This window comes from Neomonachus schauinslandi, chromosome 6, assembly GCF_002201575.2.
Source record: "Neomonachus schauinslandi chromosome 6, ASM220157v2, whole genome shotgun sequence".
Taxonomy (NCBI): Eukaryota; Metazoa; Chordata; class Mammalia; order Carnivora; family Phocidae; genus Neomonachus; species Neomonachus schauinslandi.
In genome coordinates this window covers 33,065,478-33,080,856 of record NC_058408.1, presented here as the reverse complement: position 1 = coordinate 33,080,856, position 15,379 = coordinate 33,065,478, and the positions used below count along the sequence as shown (strand labels likewise).

General features: G+C 40.3%; 1 long non-coding RNA gene across 1 annotated transcript; it reads left to right on the top strand.

The window, feature by feature from the left end:
• Positions 1 to 503: 503 nt before the first annotated feature.
• On the top strand, positions 504 to 14,505 carry LOC110573895. Its single transcript, XR_002479932.1, has 3 exons — positions 504 to 528; positions 2,305 to 2,364; positions 14,491 to 14,505. It is a non-coding gene; the product is annotated as an uncharacterized LOC110573895 (long non-coding RNA).
• Positions 14,506 to 15,379: the final 874 nt, after the last annotated feature.

Below are 15,379 nucleotides of genomic sequence, written 5' to 3'. Positions count from 1 at the left end.
AGATAGGAGACTCATGCATAGACGAGAACTAAGACACCACTGAAACCGTTACCAAGATCATTGCTCTAGGAGGAAGAGAGAATTCGCAAGCGCCCCAATTGTCCAAGTCATTCTTGCGTGTTTTCAAGTTCCTTCCGTGCTCAGCATCCTCAGAATTCCCATTCCCTGTGCTTATGACATGTTGAAATCTCACACGTTGAAATGTTCCTTTTTTGTTTATTTCTTTCCAGCCCCCGAAGAGCATGGCTTTTGGTGGGCTTGTGCCTGCGACAGCTTCACACGGGGACAGGCTTCTGTAAAGAATGGAGAGAAACATCTGGATCAGAATCCCCAACCATGGAGTGACACATTGCTGGGTGTTGTAAAAAGGCTTTGGCTGAGCTCCAGGAAGAGCTGGGTGAAGCAGACATGGGAAAGCTCCAGCTGTCCATAAATACATTCCCAGAGTCACAAAGACGGGTGTTTGCTTTGTTCTGAAAAAAAGCTGTTTTTCTTCTGAGGTTGGAGTATCAGCAGAACTCAGTAAATGTAAGCTCATCCTGTCAGCTACGGGTAATCCTCTTCTACCAGTCCTGTTGACCCAGAGGGGATCGTGTCACTTCTGTTCCATCCCTAATAGGACTACCAGGGGTCTTGAAAAATTACATTATTCAAAATTCTCAGCTATGCTCAATGGAAAGAGGCAATTACTAGGTGTAAATTTGGAAACCAAAATCCCACCTCCTCTACAAGACTTTCAGCTAAAATGCCCTCTCTTGGCCCCGAATTCCTGTACATGGTCCTGAGGTTTGACCAAAACAGCTCTGACCTTCCACTCAGTTATTTTGCTACGGACATTTTGTGTCCCCACATGGATTTTGGATTGTTAGAGGGAGGAGGCCTTGTTTTAGCTTTCCCTTTATTTCCTAGTAACACCTCCTTCAATAAGCCTCTATTAAGTGCTTGTGAAATACTTGCTTAATTAATGAATGATTCTTCCTTCTCTTCCATCAGTCCCCTCAGACTAAATCGATGCCCTCAATCTTTGACACTCTAGAGTCCCCCTGGTAAACTGCTTTTGTGGTTCTGCTATTAATCTTCACAACTGCAGCAAAATCAGACACGAATCATCTGGAAAGAGCCACCCAGTGATCATCTCAACATGAGACACTCGATAAGCTCTTGAGCTCTCACTCTCCACCCTGGCAACAACCTTCAGAGGAAGGGAGGGGACAGAACACATTTCCCAATGACAGAGTCACTGAAAACAAAGTAAAGCAGATAATATGGTCAAGTTACATAAATTATAATTAATGTTGGGAATGGCCAGCCTTGTTAAATGATGCTCTTCCTATGTCATTTGGATTGCAATCCTAAAGGTCATTACCATTGAGAAACTAAAAAAAAATCTGGTCAAAAAAACAACTATCGCCAATTCTAAGCAACCTGGACGTAGGTAAAGTTTGTCCTACACGGGCCTCCTACCCACTGTTCCGTATTCTGCCTCCAAGCCAACTGCTTTCTCAGTCACAAATTGTTCCGTTTTCTACTATTGTTCCTGCCATCAAAAAAAGTCTGTTACAGGGCACCTGGATGGCTCAGTCAGTTAAGCAGCTGCCTTCGGCTCAGGTCATGATCTCAGGGTCCTGGGCTCGAACCTTGCATGGGGGGGGGGTCCCTGCTCAGCGGGAAGTCTGCTTCTCCCTCTCCCTCTGCCCCTCTCCCCATTCCTGCTCTGTCTCTCTCTCTCCCAAATAAAGTCTTTGAAAGAATCTGTTACAAACATACAGAACTTGCTAACTTTTCCCCTGTGAGAAAAAATGCTTTAAAGAAGATGCAGTAAAACAGGGTGCCTGGGTGGCTCAGTCGTTAAGCGTCTGGCTTCAGCTCAGGTCGTGATCCCGGGGTCCTGGGATCGAGTCCCACATCGGGCTCCCTCCTCGAGGGGAAGCCTGCTTCTCCGTCCCCCACCCCCCCTGCTTGTGTTCCTGCTCTCGCTATCTCTGTCTCTGTCAAATAAATAAATAAAATCTTTAAAAAAAAAAAAAAAAGAAGATGCAGTAAAACAGTGATAATGAATACAAATACATTGTTAATGACAGAAATTCAAGCATTAGCCACTCCAGATGAAAGAAATATACGTATTTTTTAAAAAATTTAAGGGTAAGTAACTACTAACAGTGAGTATTAACGAGGCCAGCTGTAACTGTAATAAACATCTCTTGCAGAAATAAGTTGTCAGATATCGTTGCACAAATCACTTAATGTTATTTTATTTATTTATTTTTTAATTTTATTTTATTATGTGTTGTTTTATTTGTAAAGGGAGAGATCATCTCACCCAGCTGTTTGGTGATCCAGTATCCTGGAATAAAAACAGATAAGGTCAGCAATGAATCTTTCCTGAGACTGTGATGATATTTTCACTTTAGAGGTCTGGGTTTGCCCGGAAAGGAACAGCCAAATGTATTAGCAAAAGGAAAGAAATCACTTCCAAGCTTTTATTTTGTAAGAGAATCTCCAAACGGGTCCAACTGCTAGCTAGTGGCTCTTCACCCCACCTACCTGCTCTCACGTTTTCGTTGTTTCTGCCACCTGACACTGACGTGTATTTGAATTCTGTGCCATTTAATTTTGGTCCAAGCGTGGACACAAACTCATTTCTTTGTTTCCTCCTTAGCACAGCTAAGACAGATTGGAACTTTCACAAAAGATTTTTTAAAATACCAATTAAAACAAAACAAAAAAAGAAAAGAAAAGGAACATAAAATATATAAGTGCATGAAAACTATGGCATATAAACTACAGTTTCCTAATTTTATTTGTGCTGGTGTGCACCAAGGGCTTGTAGACCTTGTCCTATTTTACACCCTGAGATGGTTTACTTAACCTCAAATGGCTGACACAAATTTACAGCCTTCTCCCTCTCAAGGAGGAAGAATTTTCCTGACCCTCTTAGGGTCCCTGGCTGGGTCTGAAAATTAAACTGACAAAGATAGAGTCACAGGAGAAAAGCATGCAAATTTATTAAATTGGTTACATAGACATGGGAGCCTTCCCAAGACAATGAAGACGCAAGTGAGCGGAGCAGGAAGCTTTTATACCTTTCAAAGACACGATAAATATGTGATAAGTTGACAACACAAGGGGGTTTGGGCTAGGGGTAGTAAATGGTGAAGAGGTAAGAAGGTGTATTTATACACCCTTCTAGGCTCTGAATTCCCATTCTCTAGGGTTAAGGATGTTTTCCCTTCCCCTCATGTAGGGAGGATACCTTTCACATGGGAGATTTTGCTCCTACTTTCAGGGAACAAACACAAGAGGTTGGGGAGGAGGGAACAATCAGAGTGACCTTCCTCTTTCAGCCATTTTCTCAAATTCTTTCAGTGTAAGATATTCAACAGGATAAAAGTGCCATATTTGGGAGTGGTGTGTCCTGAACCCCATTTATTTTGCCTGTGTTCTGACTTCCAAAATCTGGCTTGGCTTCCTATGGGGGAAATCATTTGAGCATCCTCAGTTTCTTTCTACACATCTTACCCACAAGGTGGTCCAGATCAAGAGAGAGAGATTTCCACTCAACCACCCGGGCTTCCCTCTTCCCTTCCCCACCAGTACAGAGCCTCTTCCTATGTTCTGACAGGAAAAACACATATTTTAGTCAACTGATTGATGCCATGAATGACCCCACTCTTGAGGTGAGATTCTCCCACCTGCACACACCAGATCCTTTAGAGGTCCAATGATCTAAAATACCATAAATGACTAATTAACATAACATGCCCAGGTCCATACAGTGAGAGTGGGTAAGGCAAGATGGCAGTTCAGGAGCTGTACCTGCTCCCATAAAAATCAGGATATGTTCTCCCCCACACCCAACTTAACATTGGAAAGTACCACATTTGTCCTTACCCACCAGCCCATCAGCCCAGTGGGCTTATGTCATAAAATGCTTATTAAAGCAAAAAGGCTTGATGACCCTTCCACCACTATACTTTTTACCTAAAATGACTCCTACTGATTTATTTGTATATATTATTTCCATCACTAAAATCTTTCCTTTATTCTGTTCTCATGAGATCAGTTTGCTCAAACCTACATAGGACCCTGAATTTATTAGATAAGGTTGGATGAGCCTTTGCAAAGAGAATCCATGTGGAAATTGTGGAGAAACTGGGCACAATTGCCACCCAAAATGTGTCTCTTTGGCATGAGGATTATTTTAGGCTGATTATTTTTAAGAAACAGAAGACTCCAGAAGTTTTTCTTTTTACCTTCCCCTTAACTGCCCCAAATAATTTAGACAAGGAGCCTTCATGAACCAAAAAGAGAGCTATTAGCAAAGCTAACTTTGTTTTAGGTGAGAAAGACTTCACAAATCTTGGCAAACATTTGTTTACCAAATATTTGCTCTTCCCACCTGCTAGTGAATTGTCTTTCTCCCTTTTGAAGTTCCAGACCCCTGCTTCTCCTTAGCTCAAGGTAGCGTGTAAGCCTCAGCTGCCTGTCTGTGGGTCTCATATTCCTCTGTGGCCCCTTTGTATAGATAATTAAATTCATTTCTCTCCTGTTAATCTGTTTCATATCAATTTGTTTTGTTTCAAGTTTTTATTTAAATTCTTGTTAGTTAACATAGAGTGTAATATAGTTTCAGGAGTAGAATTTAGTGATTCATCACTTACATATAACACCCAGTGCTCATCTCAAGTGCCCTCCTTAATACCCATCATCCTTTTAGCCCATCCCCTGCCCTCCTCCTCTCCAGCAACCCTCCATTTTTTCTCCATAGATAAGAGTCTATATCTTTTGCCTCTCTCTCTCTCTTTTTTCTTTCCCCTATGTTCATCTGTTTTGTTTCTTAAATTCCACATGAGTGAAATCATATAGTATTTGTCTTTCTCTGACTGCCTTATTTTGCTTAGCATAATACCCTCTAGCTCCATCCACATCATTACAAATGGCAAGATTTCATTCTTTTTTATGGCTGAGTAATATTCCATTGCATATATTATATATACCACATCTTCTTTAACCATTCATTAGTCAATGGACATTTGGGCTCCATAATTTGGCTAATGCTAATAATGCTGCTATAAACATTGGGGTGCATGTGTCCCTTCTAATCAGTATTTTTGTATCTTTTGGGTAAATACCTAGTAGTGTAATTGCTGGATCATAGGGTAGTTCTATTTTTAACTTTTTGAGGATCCTCCATACTGTTTTCCAGAGTGGCTGCACATGTTTGCGTTCCCACTAATAGTGCATGAGGGTTCCCCTTTCTCCGAATCCTCACCAACATCTGTTGTTTCCTGTGTTGTTAATTTTAGCCATTCTGACAGGTGTGAGGTGGTATCTCATTGGGGTTTTGATTTGTATTTCCCTGATGATGAGTGATGTTGAGCATATCTTTTCATGTGTCTGTTAGCCATCTGGATGTCTTCTTTGGAAAAGTGTGTATTTATGTCTTCTGCCCATTTCTTAACTAGATTATTTATTTTTGGGGGTGTTGAGTTTGGTAAGTTCTTTACAGATTTTGGATACTAACCTTTCATCAGATATGTCATTTGTAAATATCTTCTCCCATTCCATTGGTTGTCTTTTAGTTTTGTCAGTTGTTTCCTTTGTTGTGCAGAGACTTTATATCTTAAGTCCCAATAGTTCATTTTTGTTTTTGTTTCCCTTGCCTCCAGAGACATGTCTAGTAAGAAGTTTCTATGGCCGATGTCAAAGAGGTTGCTGCTTGTCTTCTTCTCTAGGCTTTTGATGGTTTCCTGCCTCACATTTAGATCTTTCATTCATTTTGAATTTATTTTTGTGTATGGTATAAGAAAGTTTCACTCTGCATGTTGCAGTCCAGTTTTCCTAACACTATATGTTAAAGAGACTGCCTTTTTTCCGTTGGATATTCTTTCCTGCTTTGTCAAAGATTAATTGACCATATAGTTTTGGGTCCATTTCTGGATTTTCTATTCTGTTCCATTGATATATGTGTCTGTTTTTGTGCCAGTACCATACTGTCTTGATGACTACAGCTCTGTAATATAGCTGGTGTCTGGATTTGTGATGCCTCCAGCTTTGCTTTTCTTTTTCAAGATTTCTTTGGCTATTTGGGGTCTTTCATGGTTCCACACAAATTTTAGGATTGATTGTTCTAGTTCTGTGAAAAATGCTATTGGTATTTTGATAGGGATTACATTAAATGTGTAGATTGCTCTGGATGGTATAGACATTTTAACAATATTTGTTCTTCCCGTCCATGAGCGTTGAATGTTTTTCCATTTCTTTGTGTCATCTTCAATTTCTTTCGTAAGTGTTCTATAGTTTTCAAAGTACAGGTCTTTTACGTCTTTGGTTAGGTTTATTCCTAGATATCTTATGGTTTTTGGTGCAATTGTAAAAGGGATTGATTCCTTGATTTCTCTTTCTGCTGCTTCATTATCAGTGTATAGAAATGCAACAAATTTCTGTACATTGATTTTGTAGCATGAGACTTTACTGAATTCATTTATTAGTTCTAGCAATATTCTGATGGAGTCTTTCTAGTTGTCTACATAGAGTATCATGTCATCTCTGAAACTTTGACTTCCTTCTTGTTGATTTGGATGCCTTTTATTTCTTTTTGTTGTCTGATTGCTGAGGCTAGGACTTCCAGTACTATGTTAAATAACAATGGTGAGAGTGGACATCCCTATCTTGTTCCTCAGTCTTTCCCCATTGAGGATGATATTAGCTGTGGGTCTTTCGTATATGGCCTCTAAATGAAATAGAGGTATGTTCCCTCCTTTCCTCCTTTGTTGAGGGTTTTTATCAAGAATGGATGCTATACTTTGTCAAAGGCTTTTTTTGTATCTATTGAGAGGATTATATGGTTCTTATCCTTTCTTTTATTAATGTGGTGTATCACGTCAATTGATTTGTAAATATTGAACCACCCTTGCAGACCAGGAATAAATCCCACTTGATCATGGTGAATGATTCTTTGAATGTACTGTTGGATTCAATTTGTTAGTATTTTGATGAGAATTTTTGCACCCCTGTTCATCAGGGATATTGGCCTGTAATTCTCCTTTTTGGTGGGGTGTTTGTCTGGTCTTGGAACCAAGGTAATTCTGGCCTCATAGAATGAGTTTGGAAGTCTTCCTTCCATTTCTATTTTTTGGAACAGTTTGAGAAGAATCGATATTAACTCTTCTATAAATGTTTGGTAGAATTCCCCTGGGAGCCATTTGGCCCTGGACTTTTGTTTTTTGGGAGATTTTTGATTACTGACTCAATTTCTTTCCTGTTTATGGGTCTGTTTAAATTTTCTATTTCTTCCTGTTTCAGTTTTGCTAGTTTTCGTGTTTTTGGGAATTTATCCATTTCTTCCAAGTTGCCCAATTTGTTGGCATGTCACTTTTCATACTATTCTCTTATAATTGTTTGTGTTTCTGTGGTGTTTGTTGTGAAGAGATCACATTCCTCTCCCATTCAGAATTTTATTTATTTGAGTCCTTTCTTTTTTCTTTTTCATAAATCTGTCTAGGGGCTTATCAATTTTATTAATTCTTTTGAAATACCAACTCCTAGTTTCATTGATCTGTTCTACTGGGGTTTTTTGTTTGTTTGTCTCTATATCATTTATTTCTGCTCTAATTTTCATCATTTCCCTTCTTCTTCTAGCTTTAGGCTTCATTTGTTGTTCCTTTTCTTACTCCTTTAGGTGTAAAGTTTGGTTGTGTATTTGAGATTTTTCTTGCTTCTTGAAGTGGGCCTGTATTGCTATATAATTCCCTCTTAGGACCACTTTTGTTGCATCCCAAAGGTTTTGGACTGTTGTGTTTTCATTTTCATTTGCTTCCAAGTATTTTTTAATTTCTTCTTTAATTTCCTTGTTAACCCATTCATTCTTCAGTAGGATGTTCTTTAACCTCCATGTATTTGTGGTCCTTCCAAATTTTTTCTTGTGGTTTACTTCAACTTTCATAATGTTGTGGTCAGAAAATATGCATGGTATGATCTTAATCTTTTTGTATTTGTTAGAGTCTGATTTGTAACCTAGTATGTGATCTATCCTGGAGAATGTCCCATGTGCACTCAAAAAGAATGTGTATTCTGAGCATGGAGGGCATTAGGAGAAGGAAGGGAAAAACGAAGGGGGGAAAATCAGAGGGAGAGATGAACCATGAGAGACTGTGGACTCTGAAAAACAAACTGAGGGTTTTAGAGGGGAGGGGGGTGGGGGGATGGTTTAGCCCAGTGATGGGTATTAAGGAGGGCATGTACTGCATGGAGCACTGGGTGTTATATGAAACAATGAATCGTGGATCACTACATCAAAAACTAATGATGTATTGTATGGTGACTAACATAACATAATAAAATTAAATTAAAAAAAAAGAATGTGTATTCTGCTGCTTTAAGGTGAAATGTTCTGAATAGATCTGTTAAGTCCATCAGGTCCAGTGTGTCATTCAAAGCCATTGTTTCCTTGTTGGTTTTCTGCTTAGATGATCTGTCCATTGCTGTAAGTGGGGTGTTAAAGTTCCCTACTATTATTGTATTATTATCAATGAGTTTATGTTAGCTATTAATTATTTTATGTATTTGAGTGCTCCCAAGTTGGGGGCATAAATATTTACAATTGTTAGACCTTCTTGTTCGATAGACCCCTTTATTATGATATAGTGCCCTTCTTCATCTCTTGCTACAGTCTTTGGTTTAAAATCTAGTTTGTCTGTTATAAGTATGACTACTCGGGCTTTCCTTTGACATCCCTTAGCATGATAAATGGTTCTCCATCCCCTCACTTTCAATTTGGTGGTGTCTTTAGGTCTAAAGTGAGTCTCTTGTAGGCAGCATATAGATGGGTCTTATTTTTTTGTCCATTTTGACACACTATGTCTTTTGATTAGAGCATATAGTCCATTTACATTCAGAGTGATTATTGATTGTTATGAATTTAGTGCCCTTGTATTACTTGTTAAGTCATTGTTTCTGGATATTTTCTCCGTTCCTTTCTAGTCTTTGTTGCTTTTGGTCTTTCTTTCCCACTCAAAGAGTCCCCTTTAGGGGCGCCTGGGTGGCTCAGTTGGTTAAGCAACTGCCTTTGGCTCAGGTCATGATCCTGGAGTCCCGGGATCGAGTCCCGCATCAGGCTCCCTGCTCGGCAGGGAGTCTGCTTCTCCCTCTGACCCTCCTCCCTCTCATGCTCTCTGTCTCCCATTCTCTCTCTCAGATAAATAAATAAAAAATCTTTAAAAAAAAAAAAGAGTCCCCTTTAATATTTCTTGCAGAGCTGGTTTAGCGGCCACGAACTCCTTTAGTTTTTGTTTGTCTGGGAAACTCTTTATCTCTCCTTCTATTCTGAATGACAGCCTTGCCAGATAGAATATTCTTGGTTGCTTATTTTTCCCATTCCACATTTTGAATATATCACGCTACTGTCTTCTAGCCTGCTAAGTTTCTGCAGACAGATCTGATGCGACCCTTATTTGTCTTCCCTTGTAAGTTAGGGATTTCTTTTCCCTTGCTGCTTTTAGGATTTTTTCCTTATCTCTATATTTTGCAAATTTTACTATGATATGTCTTGGTGTTGGCCTGCTTTTGTTAATTTTGATGGGCGTTCTCTGTGCCTCCTGGATTTGGATGTCTGTTTCCTTCCACAGATTAAGGAAGCTTTCAGCTATAATTTCCTCAGGTAAACCTTCTTCTCCTTTTTTCCTCTCTTCTTCTGGGACTCCTATGATACAAATGTTATTATACTTAATGGAGTTGCTGAGTTCCCTAAGTCTACATTCGTGATTCAGTATTTTTCTTTCCCTCTTCAACTTTATTATTTTTCATAGTTTTATCTTCTATATCATTTATTCATTCCTTTGTTTTTTCCATCCTGTGGTCATTACATCCAGTTAGTTTTGCATCGCAGTTATAGTATTTTTTATTTCAGGCTGATTAGTTTTTAGGTCTTTTATCTCTGCAGTAAGGGACTCCCTGGTGTCTTCTATGCTTTTCTCAAGCCCAGCTAGTATCCTTATGATTGTTTTAAATTTTGGGTTAAGCATATTAACTTATATTTGTTTCAATTAGATCCCTGGCCATGACCTTTTCTCGTTCTTTTTTTGGGATGAATTCCTCCATCTTGGCATTTTGTCTAGGTCTTTGTCTTCTGTGTTCTAGGAAAGCCTGTTTTCTGTGTATTAGGAAAGACTGTGTATTAGGACAGTTTCCTCTCCTGAGAGTAATGGCTTTATTAAGAAGAGTGTCCAGTGCCTCATGCTTCAGAAAGTGTTTCTGGTATATGGTGTGTGCACTCTCCTGCTGTGTTTTGGTTGCTCTATCCCTCAGGTCCATCCTCTGCAGAGTTTCTCCTTGCCTGCAGTGGGGAGTGTTTGAACCTTGTACAGAGTGTGGTGAGTTTTAACTAGGTGTACTCTGGTTTTGCTTGTTAAAAGAGACCGGCTGATATTTCCAGTAGAACTGAAACTTTGCACACTCTATGTTCGGTAGACATGGTGTGTGGCGGGGGCTGGGGCAGGTGGGGTTGTGCTGGTGTTCTGGGGGAAGGGCCTGCTGCTCTGATTCTCAGGCACTTGCCTTAGTAAAGAAGCACCTGCAGAGCACAGAGGGGTGGGGCTTGGTGTAAGCAGCTCTGGCCTCCACTGTTGGCACTGTGCTGCTCACTGAAGTCAGTCTGTGCTGATGGGTGGGGGAGAAAAAATGGCACCAGCCCTCTTCTTCATCCCCGGAGAGGGGAGATTGCACCTCCCTCCCCCTCCCTGCTGTCTGGGAAGCCCTCCCAGAAGAATGAACAATCTCCCTTCGTGTATCTCAGGCATCCCTCATATTCCTGCCTTCACCCTGCCTATGCCTGGGCCATCTGCCTGCCTGGCAGCGCAGTGCACCTGTGTATTACCCCAAGCAGTCCAGGTGAATTTCACAACTCCAAACTTTGGGTACCTGGCATGGTATGGACCCATGCACATCCTTTGGGGGAGGGTCTCACCTCACTGGGGCTGGTGCTGGTTTGTCCCAGGGCAGTTGCACCAATGTGCAGGAGCTTAAAGCTTAGAGTAAAGCACAACAAAAAGCTGATGTCCAGGTTAGCCATCCTCAGCAGGTGTATCTGCCCCTAATGCTAAGGAATGGGACAGTGCAACGGCACCTGCCAGCTCTTTTGTCCCCTGAGAGGCAATGCTACCTCTCCCAGATGCACTCTAAGAAGGGAGAACCATCTCTCCCCGTCCATACCAGGGGATCCTCAGATTGCAACCTCCACTCCCACGCCTCTGATTTCCTTCTCCACAGGAGCACTGCAGTGCCTGCTGGGCTCAATACTAGCCAAGTCACTGACCTCTAACACTCCACTCTTTGAGCTCTGCTGGTTGTAAAAACTCATGAGAATCAGTCCCTCTTGTTTTCCTAGTCGAACCTGTTTACCTTGTGCAATCCCCTGTGTGTTGCTCTCTCTCTCTCTCTCTCTCTCTCTCGCCCTCGCCTCTCTCCATGATCAGGGATCATGTCAGTTTGATTATTAGATCAGTTAGAAGAACATAGAAGAGTAAAAGAAACTCCCCATGCCCTCCCCCCCCCACACACACAAATTCCCAAAAAGGAAGATTAGATATTTGGTCATTATTGAGGGTGTGTGCTTGTCATTCTAAGTTCAGCCATTCTAACTGAATGACAAATGTCTGAAAGCTAATGAGTGGGAAAAAGGAGCCTGCTAAATTATGGCAACAGCTTCCTCCTCTTTATTTTTTAATGTATTTTTTAAGTTTTTATTTTTAAATAATCTCTACACCCAATGTGGGGCTTGAACTCATAACCCTGAGATCAAGAGTCACAGCTTCCACCAATTAAGCCAGTCAGGCACCCCATACTTCCTGCTTTTTAAAAACAATGATGAATGAGTTGAAATAAAAAGCTGCATTTCTCACTTCTGGCCTCTGAAGCCTGAGAAAAGCAGGATATGGACTTCTGACCTATTAATCTTACCAACTTCATAAACATGAATTCAGACAAAAACAAAGTGTTTTCTATTCACTGGAGAAGGAAACAGCTCTAGAAGACATTTGTTGCCCAACTCAGAAATATCTAATCAAATTCAGGAGTGATTATTTGGAATAAACTCTAAATAAGTGAGCTAAAAAATAAACAAATACATCTATCAGCTTGGAATCTTTCTGCCACCCACCTCAAGCCCCCTTAACCAATAGGATTTGCTCTTGCTTATTCTTCCTGGCCCTACTGCCTAATTTTATTCCCAGCCTGCTACTTAAGCCTTCAGTTTCCTTCATCCTTGCTATTTACTCCTAAAACCTAAAAGAGAAAAAAAAAAAAAAAACAGGCCCAAACCATCACCTCTGCTTTCCCTTCAAAATAATCCAAGTGACTCCAATCCTGCCATCCACCACCTGACTTTCCTGCTAGGTCCACACCCCCCACACCCACAGCTAGCCTGTTGAACAGGTTTACCTTTATTCCCTCCTATCTGAACAGAAACCAGGCTATCTTTTTTTTTTTTTTAATTTTTTTTATTCTTATGTTAATCCCCATACATTACATTAGTTTTAGATGAAGTGTTCCATGATTCATTGTTTGTGCATAACACCCAGTGCTCCATGCAGAATGTGCCCTCCTCAATACCCACCACCAGGCTAACCCATCCTCCCACCCCCCTCCCCTCTAGAACCCTGTTTGTTTTTCAGAGTCCATCGTCTCTCATGGTTCGTCTACCCCTCCGATTTCCCCCGCTTCATTCTTCCCCTCCCGCTAGAAACCAGGCTATCTTGATAATACTTCATGCCCAGCTGCCTTTTCTTATGAAATCCCTATTGTCTACTCCTACTTATTTTATGATAGAAATTTCTATCCTGCTGTGCCTTTAAGCCCATCAATCCATTTTCATTAAAAGTCTTTCCAGCCCTTGATTTAATTACTTCCAGAATGTAAACGCACAGTCCATGTGGCTCTTATGATGACATTTACTCTCCCGTTTTTTTGTCTCAAGGAATCCATCTTCTCATCAGGAGCTGGAATAATCTTTCTAAATTGCATATCTGTTTATATTCTTTCCCACTATTAAATTGTTTAATGATTCTCTATAACCTATTGGGTAAATTCCAAGCCTCTCACATGCTTGGAAATCTATTATTATGGCATCGTTCTAATTTTACTTTCTGACATGCCCCACCCCCCAAATTTCATATCTCTCATTCCAGCCATGCCAAACTGCTATACATCCATATATACATACAGGGTGCTTACTTCTGCCCACCATTTTCCAGGGTAATTGACAAACCCCTACATTTCCACAGACACACCCAGGAAACCTGCTTCTCACTTTTTAGGAGGTATAAGTATTTTCTACTATGTGTGTCACATCACGAAAATTCCAAGAACAGAGTATACCTGGGGATGGACAGCTGGTTCACTGCTTTTCAACTCTATGTGATCTGACCAAGGTGATAGCCAGAACTCTCTCAGAGCCACGAGTTCTCTGAGATTCCTGGACGAGAGTGTGACACGTGGGTGTTTTAATAACTGGCGTCCCCTTAAGTCGGTGTTATTTAAACTCTGGTTCAGTATTTATTTAGTAAGATGGGAAGAAGGTGACCTTTAGTAATAAAAAATGTGTGTTACATTATGTTAAAACTTATAATGCAAGATTCATGATCTCATCATCACAGCTAATATTGTTTGCAATATATCACATACTGTGATAAGTATGTTATATCCATTTTTTCATTTGTTCCTCAAACTATTTAGTCCTACTCTTATCATCTTACTTCAGTCACACCCTCACCGACTTCTGCTATTTCTAGTTACCCCAACCTGCTATACTTCTTCTTTTCCATAGCGATGTTCACATTCTAAAGTACTATTTACCTGTTTATTATGTTTACTGCTCCTTTTCTGTTTTTTCTTTACAGAATATACATTCCACAAGACATCAGCCTTTTAAAAAAAATTCTACCTGATTATAGACGTACATAGTAGGTGTTCTATAAATATTTGTTTCATGAGTAGCCAAAGCTCTATGAAATAAATAGTATTTTTAAATCCTCATTTCACAAATAAGGAAATTGAGACACAAAGAGGTTAGCACATACAGCAGGTAGATGGAGGACCCAGAATTTGAATGGCCAGTGGATTCCAGAGTTTCTTAACATTACACAGCAGGTAGCATAGCAATTTATTTGGAATTTTCTTTCACTTAAAAGTTATCATCAGTCTTGATCACAAAGGCTAGCAGTCCCTTTTACAGACACAGACATTGAATATTGTTTGAAAACTCATGAAAACTTCAAATGTTGTTTAGGAAACTTTATTTCTGGTTTTTATGTTCCAAAAAGTGTTTCCTTCTTGGACATTGTTTATATTCTCCCTTTAGGTTTTATTTGTTTCTGTTGTTGTGGTAATTTTCCAAACCAGGAAACTACTTTGGAACTATACTTAGGATGTTTAAATTTAGATAATAAGCTAAATTGCTTCTTCCAGGCAACAGCGTCATGCTTTCTATGGTTTCAGAATTCTAACTGCCCAAAATACAAGGTATTGTCAGCCAGATGGTTCTTTCTAATGGCTGGAGTCATGGCTTTTAGCAGCATGCTTTCCCATCTCATGAATATCTCCACAGAGACATGACGCAACCGGCAAGGGCTGGTGAGTTCATTTTTTCTAAAGCACGTCAGCATACACATGCACAGGGATGAAACTAATATGCATTTTTTTCTACTAAAGAAAAACACACTCCTCCTGTGTCTCCTCTATTCTCAACACTTCACTACAACACCATTCACTTCTGACACCAGATGTGTGGCATTTCCACACACCAGGCAATTCTGAGACATCAGCTGGATACCTGACAATTCAGTTCAATCCTGACACTATCTACCTGGTGATGGTTCTGCTCCCACACATTAAGGGGTCGGTCCTACCAGACTGTTCCCCACCCCCGCTTAGATGTAAATCACAAATCCAGGTTGTCACCCGTCCTTCTGACCCATGGGTATAAACTGAAGGTTCCTAGGACATGCTCCTCGGGTTCCACTAATTTGCTAGATTGGCGTGTAGAACTCAGGAGAATGTTTTACTTAGGAGATTTCCAGTTTATTATAAATAGATGCAACTCACAAACAGCCAAATGGAAGGTATGTAGGAAAGGGTGAGGAGGGGCCATGACTTCTCTGGCACCAATCTCCCTGCATCTCCACATGTTCACCACCCAGGATGCTCTTGAACCCAGTCCTTTGTTTGTTTTTTATGGCTGCTTCATTACAGAGGCACAATTGATTAAATCATTGACCATTGGTGATTGAACTCGATCTCTAACCCCACTCTTCTCCCCCGAGGTCAGGGGTGGGGCTGAAAGTTCCAACCCCATAGTAGAAAAAAACCACTTGCTGGCCAATCAATA